This window comes from Neophocaena asiaeorientalis, unplaced genomic scaffold (assembly GCF_003031525.2).
Source record: "Neophocaena asiaeorientalis asiaeorientalis breed wild unplaced genomic scaffold, Neophocaena_asiaeorientalis_V1.1 scaffold59, whole genome shotgun sequence".
NCBI classification, from domain to species: Eukaryota; Metazoa; Chordata; class Mammalia; order Artiodactyla; family Phocoenidae; genus Neophocaena; species Neophocaena asiaeorientalis.
In genome coordinates this window covers 17,462,081-17,472,058 of record NW_020174268.1, presented here as the reverse complement: position 1 = coordinate 17,472,058, position 9,978 = coordinate 17,462,081, and the positions used below count along the sequence as shown (strand labels likewise).

Below are 9,978 nucleotides of genomic sequence, written 5' to 3'. Positions count from 1 at the left end.
GAAGGCACTTCAAGGTTGGTTTTTTTTTTTAATTATAAACCTTCATTTCCTTGTCATTGGAATATTTTATTGCTGTTCCCTTACTTTCAACAAATAATGTATCCTCGCCCCCTTGTCCGGAAGGGCCGGAAGCCTGAATCTGCCTGTGCCCCTGGCGGTAGGACGAGCACCTGGCCGGCGGGCCTGTCTCCGCGGCTACTTCCGGAGCTACTCTCCCCGAGATGGCAGAAACTAGCACCGGCTCCTACCGCGCTCACCTCACAGGCTCCCTCTTGGCGCCCAAAACCAAGCAGAAGCCACAGTCTATAGAGATCCAGTAACCTGTGACATGAGAGAGGTAAGTAGGTCATAGATTAACCCCGCCAGCCTCCTCTCTAACTTTGCTGGAAAAACGATAGCACGGTGTCCACGGCCTTTGAGTCCTTTACATGCTTCCTACCCAACCCCCCTCCCCCCGCAATGTCCTTGGTCAGTGATGGGGCCTCATTATCAGCCACAGGGTGCGATACTCTTGGAATTACACTAGCAATTTATAAAGCATGTAACTGCAGGGTGCTACTAGCTTCAGAAGCGTTTTCGTGAACACATAGCAATGGGCTAATATTTGCAAGGCACTTTGGAGTGTTTGGTATCATAATCAGTGACTACATACACGTTGTTTTAAAACAAAATTTCAGTTTCAACCGTTCATTGGTGAAAGGATGCTCTCAAGTTGCATTAAGGAGGTCTGCTGTGCTGGGGCTCTTCCTGAATCCCACACAGCCTCCTTAACCCGCTGACACTGCCATCATAGGATTTCACAGAGGGAAGCCTGGTGTGATTCAAGGACCACCAGCTTTGCCTTTGCACTTGATCTGGATTTGAATCTGAATTCTACTCTTTCATTCCTTTCTGGTTTTCCACAAGCTATTTCACTTCTGTTTGGAGCTTATAAACCTTTTATTCTTAGCAGAATATCCCTTAGTACTTGAAATATGATTGTGGGATTTTTTTTTTTTTTTACTCTTGGCAGTATAAAATAGAACTTAATGGATTGTAGAGATGCTCTGCTTGGGCAACAAGCAGACGGATCATAGAGTTAGTATCTGTAAATTGTGAGAGCAAGTGTTCCAGGCCCTGATGGGTGTATGGGTAGAACTCAACCAAGACAATTGTCAGCGCTGTGTTCCATTTAGCAGCCTCACCCAGCAGACTTCATCTTCAGTAAAACTGTAGGAGACCCTCCATGACAAGGCCCGTAAGCAAGCAACTTGCTGGCAGAAAAGATTCAGTGCGAACCAGGGGAAGAATAATGGTGCTCAAAGCCTGAGCAAAAAGTTCGGGGAAAATGTCGAAAAAACTGGCTGGATTTATAAATAAAGGGAAATCAGGCAGTTTAGGACCACACGCAGGTCCAGAGGGATCATGAGTGACAGGCCACCCTGCTGAGACTCAAAGAACAGCGGATCCAAGATTCCAAAGACTGTTAAGGAAAGGAAATGCTAGAATTTAAGCCCTAGGTGCACCATCCAGGGTGAAGGTGGACAGACCAAGTCCCGGGCCAGCACCGTTAGGCAGGATGCGGTCCAGAAAACATAGAGAATCAGAGTCAGACAGATGTGGTTTTGGACTAAACTCTACCTCCTGCTAGCTGCTGGCCTAGGGGAATTGTGTTTGTCCTCTTTTAACAACATACTGTATGATGCCAACTTCTGGAAAAAGGTAAATTATGAAGACATTAAAAAGGTCAGTGGTTGCCAGAGGCTTGTCGGGGGAAGAAGTGGGAGGGATGAATAAGTAGTGCACGGGGATGTTTAGGGCAGTGAAACTACTCTTAACGATACTGTAAGGGGGCTACACGTCATTATACGGTTGTCAAAAACCACAGAATGTCCAACACAGACAGTAAACCTTTATATTAACTACAGAATTTAGCTAATAATAATGTGTCCACATTGGCTCATCAGTCATAGCAAATGCACCACAACAATTCAAGATGTTAATAATAGGGGAGGGGTTCCCTGGTGGCGCAGTGGTTGAGAGTCCACCTTCCGATGCAGGGGACATGGGTTCGTGCCCCGGTCCGGGAAGATCCCACATGTTGGTTTCCCTCCCCCTCATCCCGTACTGGAGGACTCCTCTGGGCACAGATCAGATGCCAGTGGCAACAGTTCTGGATGGCTTTCATTTTAATAACAGGTGGCCATCCCCACTGCAAGCACTCTGGGACCCCAGGTCTGAAACCATCCTCTAGAGAAACATGGTATGCATGCATCAATCCAGAGCCTAAGGATACATCATCAGAAGTGGTGTATTTCTTTTCTTTTCTTTTCTTTTCTTTTTTTTTGCGGTACGCGGTCCTCTCGCTGTTGTGGCCTTTCCGGTTGCAGAGCACAGGCTCTGGATGCGCAGGCTCAGCGGCCATGGCTCACAGGCCCAGCCACTCCGCGGCATGTGGGATCTTCCCGGACCAGGGCACGAACCTGCGTGCCCTGCATCGGCAGGCGGACTTTCAACCACTGCGCCACCAGGGAAGCCCTAATTAATTGTTTAATTGTCTGTCTTCCCCCCACTAGGCTGAAACTCCATAAAGGCAAAGCCCTTTTCTACCTGTGCACCGCTGTGTGCTAAGCAGAGTGCCTGCACAGAAGAGGCATTCACACATTAGTTAAATGATGAATAACCGGAGGGGATTCCAGATGAGAAGCAGAGATTCTAAATGAAGCAGTGATGGGAAGGATAAAGCCCCACTATCTTTTCTCAGCTCCTCCCCAGCTGGCTACAGATTGGAAATCTTATTACCCTCAAAGACAGCTCCCCGTTTCATTGTCTCCTATCCTCCTCATTTCTCAGAGACAGATGCTATGAGATCATTGCAGTCTTTTGGAGATCCAGGTCCCCAACCCCATAATATAAGGCTCTATTCAGGAGAGGAGAGAGATGAATACTTCCAAGGAAGTACTCTTGGGCACATCATTTTAGTTAATTATCATCATCTCATCAAACCATCACCTTATTGAATACTCCCAAAGATAAATCTTTGTGTTCTTATTAACCATTTCCCTAAAATAGTAGGAGACCAAGGCTAATCTGTCCCTGACTTCTTCCTTGGAGATTCGTGTTTCCACAAGTCACAGCCAACCATAGTTTTAAATGGTCAAAAACAGAAACGACTTCTCTGTGTTAGTCAAGAATCACTCAATTGCAGGTAATCCATACCTGATTCAAACAACTCTAGGAAATCTTTTAAATTTATTGTTACATAACTGCGAAGTTTAGGATTTGCCAGATGTACGTATGTCTGGAGCTAGGTTTTCAAAATATATCTCAATCTCTATCTCGCAGTTTTCCTGATGGCTGTATTCTTTGCCAAATCTCTCATTGGTATAAGCAGTGGTTTTTGAAGTGCAGCGAAGAAGGAAACCCCTTCCAGCATCCATTTCAATCCTACAAAAGGACCACAATAGGCTCTGCTTGGGTCGCATGCCCAAGCTTACATACCTCTCCCTGATTCCTGCAGAGTGGTGTTCTCTTGTGGGCTAGCCTGGGTCACATACCCACCTCTGTGGGGCAGGGGGACAGTACAGAGAGGAGGTTGATTGGCAATTCCACTAGTATCACAGAAATAGAGGAAGAGGTAGTCCCCACAGGGAAGGCATGTGAGGAGACAAGAAAGAAACTGGTGTCCACTCTCTATTTCCACTCCCCTGCTCGTTCAGATGTCCCCCAGCCCATACTAGAGGCATCTGGACCACGTGTTTTTCGTGTGTTACCACCATCCAGCTCCAGCGACCACTCCAGGCACATCTGCCCTGTCTCTGAGGCACATATGCCCTTGAAATAGTGATTTCATTTCCTTTGGATAAATACCCAGAAGTGAAATTACTGGATCATGTGGTAGCTCTATTTTTGATTTCTTGAGGAATCTCCATACCATTTTCCTTAGTGGCTATACCAATTTACATTCCCACCAACAGTGCACAAGTTTCTTTTCTTTGCTAATAGCCATTCTGTGTCATTGCTTGCTCTTCTCTTGTAGACAGCATATAATTGGACTTTTTAAAATTCATTCTTCCAATTTCTACTTCTTAATTGGAATGTTTAATCCATTTACATTTAACATAATTACTAGTAGGTTAGGGCTTTTGTATGTCATTTAAATTTTTCTTTATGTCATGTCTTTTTCCCTTTATTTTTTCATTACTGCCTTCTTTTGTGTTAGATAAAATTTCCTAGCATACCATTTAAATTATCTATTGTTTCTTTACTATATATTTTTGAGATTTTTTTTTTATTGGGTGCCCTGGCAATTAAAATGAAATTGTAACTTAGAACAATCTAGTTTGGATTAATAGCAATTTAAATAGTCTGCTAAACTTTTCCTTCTTTATATTCCATTCCCTCCCTTTTCTTTATACTTTTATTGTCATACAAATTACATCTTTATACACCGTAAGCCCAACAAGATAGTTTTATAATTGTTGCTTTGTACAGTTGTCCTTAAATCCAAAAGAAGAAAAAAACTACAAATGAAGACACATTTGTACTATCTTTGTAAAACCTGTGTATTGACCTTCTCTGGTGTTCTTCATTGTTCATTTGGATTTTAGTTACTGTCCCATCATTTCAGCCTGGAGGACTCTGTTTAGTATTTCTTGTAGATCAGGTCTGATAGTGATGAAGCCTCTCATTTTTTCGTCTCCTTCATTTTTGAAGGACAGATTTCCTAGATGTAGGATCTTAGTTGACAGTGTTTTTCTTTTAGTACTTTGAATATGTCACCCCACTGCCTGCTGGCAACCATGGTTTTTAATGAGAAGTTAGCTGTTAACCTCATTGAGATCCCTTGTGCAGAATGAGTTTGCTTTCCTCTTGCTGCTTTCATCAGTCTGTCCTTTTCTTTGGCTTTTTAGCAATTTGATTATGATGTATTTGGTATAGATCTCTTTAAAATGATCTACTTGCAGTTCATTGAGCTTCCTTGGTGAGCAGATTGTTTTTTATCACTTAGGAAGTTTTGGGCCATTGTTTCTTCAAATATTCTTTTTTCTCCTTCCTTTTCTTTCTTTCTTGGACTCCCCTTATGTGTATGCTGGATGGTGTCCCACAGGTTTCTGAGGCTCTGTTTGTTATTCTTTATTCTTTTTCTTTTTGTTCTTCAGACTGGATAATCTCGATTAGTCTATTGGTTGTTTTGTCTGCCTGTTCAAATCTTCTGTTGAGCCCCTCTAGTGAAGTTTTCATTACAGTTTTTATACTTTTCGACTCCAGAATTTTCATTTAAAAAATAATTTATATCTCTTTATGACATATTCTATTTTGTGAGATGTCATTCTCATACTTTAGATCTTTCAACATGGTTTCCTACATGATTGATGACTTTAAGTCTTCGTCTAGTAAATCTAACATGTGCCCTTTCTCGTGCACAGTTTCTTTTGTGTGCTTTTTTCTCTTGTGAAAAGATATTCTTCCTGGGTTTTGTTGTTGTTTTTTTTTATGTCTTGTGATTTTTTGCTGAAAACTGTACATTCTAGATAAATAATGTGCCCACCCTAGAAATATGATTCTCTCCTTCCCAAGGTTTCTTGCTGTTGTTCTTGCTGTTTTCTGTTTATTTGTTCAGTGACTTTCCTAGACAAATTTTATAAAGTCTGTATTCTTTGTCATATATAGCCACTGAAATCTCTGCTACTTACCTTAGTGTTCAGCGAATGATTGCACTAAGATTTCCTTATATGTCTTGAACCAATAAGTCTCTCGTCCTTTCTCTGGGGCTTCTGTGTGCGTGTTGGGGCATGCTTGCCAAGTTCCCGCAGGTGGCTTACAGCTATGCATTAGCCTACACTTCTTGCTTGTGCAGACCCTCAAGGTCAGCCAGAATTGAGAGCTTAGGGTCTTCTCAGTTGTTTCTTAGGCATAGACACAGCTCTAGGTATGCACACAGCCCTGTGTGTGGTGCTTGTGGTCTTCTAGATTCCCAGGAATATATAGAAACTTTTGAAAGCACCCTATGGATAGCACGTGTCCAGTGTTTCCTTTTAAGGTTTTTTTTCATAGCCTTTTGTTAGCCTCAACTTGTAACGCTTCCTTAAGCAACTGCAGTGTTAAACAATTAATGCTGATTGTTTTGACACATACCCTGTCAGTAGGGCTGTTCTCACAGAGGGAGTTCTAAGTCACATCAAAGAAAGAGATGCCCTGAAAATGGAACTTTTTCAGCAGGCTGTCAGGCAGGTCAAATATTGACAGTTCTTTGGGAACGGCCCTTTTGGGAGCTCTGCACTCATTCTGCCCCCTCTAGCGGCTGCTAGGCTGCTAGCGCTCAGGCATATTCTCTTTGATCTTCAAGGTTACCGAGAGGGAAAGCATCATCTCTGCAAAGCTTGGCAGTGTCTCTTGATGAATGTTACTAGACTAAAATTAGGACTTCTGTCTATCAAAGACACCACTAGGAAAATGAAAATGGAAGCCAAAGAGTGGAAGATGGTATTTGTAATACATATGACTGACAAAGAATTGTCACAAATCTGTAAGAGCAGGTTAGACACAGCTGAATTTTTTTTAAAAATTGTGAACAGAAGGAATTATTTGGAACACCATCTAAAAAGACAGAGATGCAAAATAGAAAACCGAAAATAAGGAAGTAAGAGTAATAAGTCCTAACTTATACAAAGAGACAATTTTCAAAGATATGTGACTAGGCTATTTTCAGAAATATTGCTAAGATTTAAATTCTAAAATATCAGAATCCAAATGAACTTCAAGTAAGGGAAAAAGTCCACAACTAGAAACAACATAGAGAAACTATAGGACATGAAAGACAAAAGACCTTAAAAGCATCCAAGAAAAAAAGACAGATTACCTATGAAGAAATGGCAATGAGAGTAAAATCTTATTTTTCAGTGACCATGATATCAGAGCCAGTGAATTATTTTCAATGTGCTCAGAGACACTGAAGTTACCCACAGTTCTCTACCCACTGACACCATCTTTAAGAACAAAGGTTAAATAAAAACATTTTCTGACTTAATAACTAAGAATGTTTTTCTCTAAAAGACACTCATTAAAGGAAATACTAAAAATATGTGGAAAAAATACCTCAGGTGGAATGTCTGAGGGACAAGAAGAAATGGTGAGCAAAGATATTGCTAAATATAGATACAGATGGTATAAGGTAAATAAAGTAGTGTCTAACTTAGGGGTAGGGATAATAGAGTAGAACTAAAATAGTGAACAACTGGATGTGTGGTCAGATTTGAATGGTGCTTCGTGATTAAGAGATGCTAAATCCAGATTTCTTTGGTTTGAATTCTGACTTCGGTACTAATTATCTGGTGGTACCTATTACCTTGCTTTAGGCAAGTTAATTAACACCTCTGTATGTCTATTTACTTCTCTTAATATGAGGATAGTAATAGTATCACTCATAGGGTTACTGGGATGCTTAAATTAGTTAATATATGTGAACCACTTAGAACAGTGCTTGATACATGGCAAGTGCTTTGTAAGTGTGAGCTATGATTATCAATAAAGCATTCTCAGGTCCTTGTATTGCCAGGTGAAATACAGAATCATGGTGAGAGACTTTATCAAACTTCTTTTGACAGCAGTGATTGAGAAAATAAAAATACTGTTAGCAAGTTCATTTTCATTGACTCATAAACTTTGTAGCACACTAACTTAAACTACATAGACTTTTCAAAAAACTATTTATTGATCTACACGATAATTCTAAGAAATAAAAACCCGACAGGTTGTGGCAGACACTGCTAGCAGCCTTCGTGATGTTCAGCCTGCCTTTCTCACACACAGAACACTGGTTTCCTGTAGAGTGTGAATGTGTCCATCCAGCTAAGACACTGACTCTCCCAGATGTCTTTACAATTATATGGCCATAGCCCCTAGTTCAGATCATTGAGATTTAAGTGAAAGTCATTGGGTTGGATTTCTGGAAAGGCATGTCATGCTTTATGCCTTTAAAGCTAACGTGCCTTGAACCAATGTGTTTCCATCCTTTCGCTCTGTGTGTGTGCTCCTCATGCCTTCAAAGCTCCCGTGAGAAGTTGACAACTCTGCCTTAGCTCTCACTTCTTATTTGTACATAGCCTGAAGGTCAACCAGAGGTGAAAACTTACAGCCTTCTCAGGTTTTCCTGGGCATGTGCACAACCCTTGGCATGAACACAGCCCTGCACGTGCATGTGGCCTTTTAGATTCCCAGGAACATACAGGAGATTTCAAATGTCCCTTGTGAACTTTTTTCCAAATAATCTATTTACTCAGAATTCACTAAAACTTTCTGGGAATTTAAAAGTGGACTTTGACAGATTGTTTCCTAAAATCGGCCAAGAAGAACAATAAAGTGGAATTTTCTATGTCATCAAAATGACAGTAATGATAATAGGGTGGCATTATTCAGAAATATATAGCATGATGGGAAAAGAAGTCCATAAATAGACACAACACACATGCACACACTTTGTGTATGATATAGGCTGCACTTTAAATTAGTAGGGAAAGGATGAATTACTCCATAAATAGGTTGGAATGATTGGCAGTTCATTTAGGAGAATAATAGATCTTTATGTCATTCCTTACACAGGAATAAATTCCAAATGGTTTAAAGATATAGATAGATAGATAGATAAATGTGTTAATAATCTTAACGTGAGGAAGGATTTTTTTTAGGACAAAGGAAAATGAGAAAACAAAGGCAAATCTTGACAAATTTGACTATCGACGAGTTAAATACATCCTCATAGTGAAAGTCCCCACAAATGAAAGGAAAGGCAAACAACAGGCTGATTGACAGTTCTTACCAAATATGTAAAAGAAAAAACTAAATAATGGGATCCTGTTTTTAACCAATTAAATTGGCAAAGAGAAAAAGCTTTTAGGAGGTTGATCGTATACCATGTTAATGTGGATGTGAAGACACAGTCATACTCACCTTCACTGTTAGTAAGAGTACAAAGTGGTAGACCTGTTTTGGGAGAGGCAATTTGACAGGTTCTAACAAAATTTTAAATGTGCGTCACTCAAATACAATATTTTCACCTCTAGGAATATGTACTGCAGAATATTCATACGCTCCCAAAGGGGTGTTTGCGTGAGGCTGTTCACTGCCCTACTGTTTGTGGCAGAACTAGGAACCTGAATGCCCTTCACTCCTCTGTGTGTGGGGGTGGGTGGGTGTGTGTGTATATGTGTGTGGGGTGTGTGTGTGTATATGTGTGTGGGGTGTGTGAGTGTATGGGTGTGGGTATGTGTATATGTGTGTGGGGTGTGTGTGGGGGGGGTGTGGGTATGTGTGTGTGGGGTGTGTGTGTCGGTGGGGTGTGTGTGTGTGTCAAAAGAGGGAAGGGGGTTACAGAGAGAAAAAGAGTCTACAGTAAAGATTCAAATTACTTCACAATTATTTTGGATGGCGAACTTCTTTCTTTAACTGTTTTTGGTGACCCAGAGTGATGACAGGACAGCTTGGCTTTATGGGTAAATATACCACAAGAGGGACTTTAATTTCATAACATATGCTTCTGTATTGTTTACATTTTTCAAGTGATTTTTTAAAATAACAGAAAAGAAAAAGAAAAAAGCAAGCTACAGAGCTGTGTACTATGCTCCAGTTAGGGTTGAGGAACCCCACAGAAATAGCTATGTGTTTGTTTATATGTCATAGACGTCTGATACAGGTGCACACCCAGCTGTTAACAGCTGAGTGAAAGGGAGGCAGGGAGAGGGCGGATGGGGCGCTTTTACGTTCAATACGCTTCCGTTCTGTTTGATGTTTTTACAAGTTTGTTTTCTGCTCTTGAAATTAAAAAAAAAATGAACAAATAAATAAAACATGTCAATAAAGGGAAGGGGAAAGAAAGCCAGTTGCTTTCCAGCAGAAGGAAAGAAGGAAGGAAGGAAGAGGTGGTGTTTTCAAGACTGGGGAAGCGCGAGGAGACAGGAGTGACTCAGAGGCGAGAGAGGACGTGGGTCAGCCATGCTGTGA

At 40.9% G+C, this 9,978-nt stretch overlaps 1 long non-coding RNA gene across 1 annotated transcript in view; it reads left to right on the top strand.

Annotated features, from left to right (window-relative positions):
- Positions 1-133: 133 nt before the first annotated feature.
- Positions 134-9,978, top strand: part of LOC112406535 (uncharacterized) — a 79,846-nt gene continuing 70,001 nt past the window's right edge. The window contains exon 1 of the long non-coding RNA XR_003004580.1: positions 134-337. This is a non-coding gene — a long non-coding RNA (uncharacterized LOC112406535). The remainder of the gene's footprint in view (positions 338-9,978) is intronic.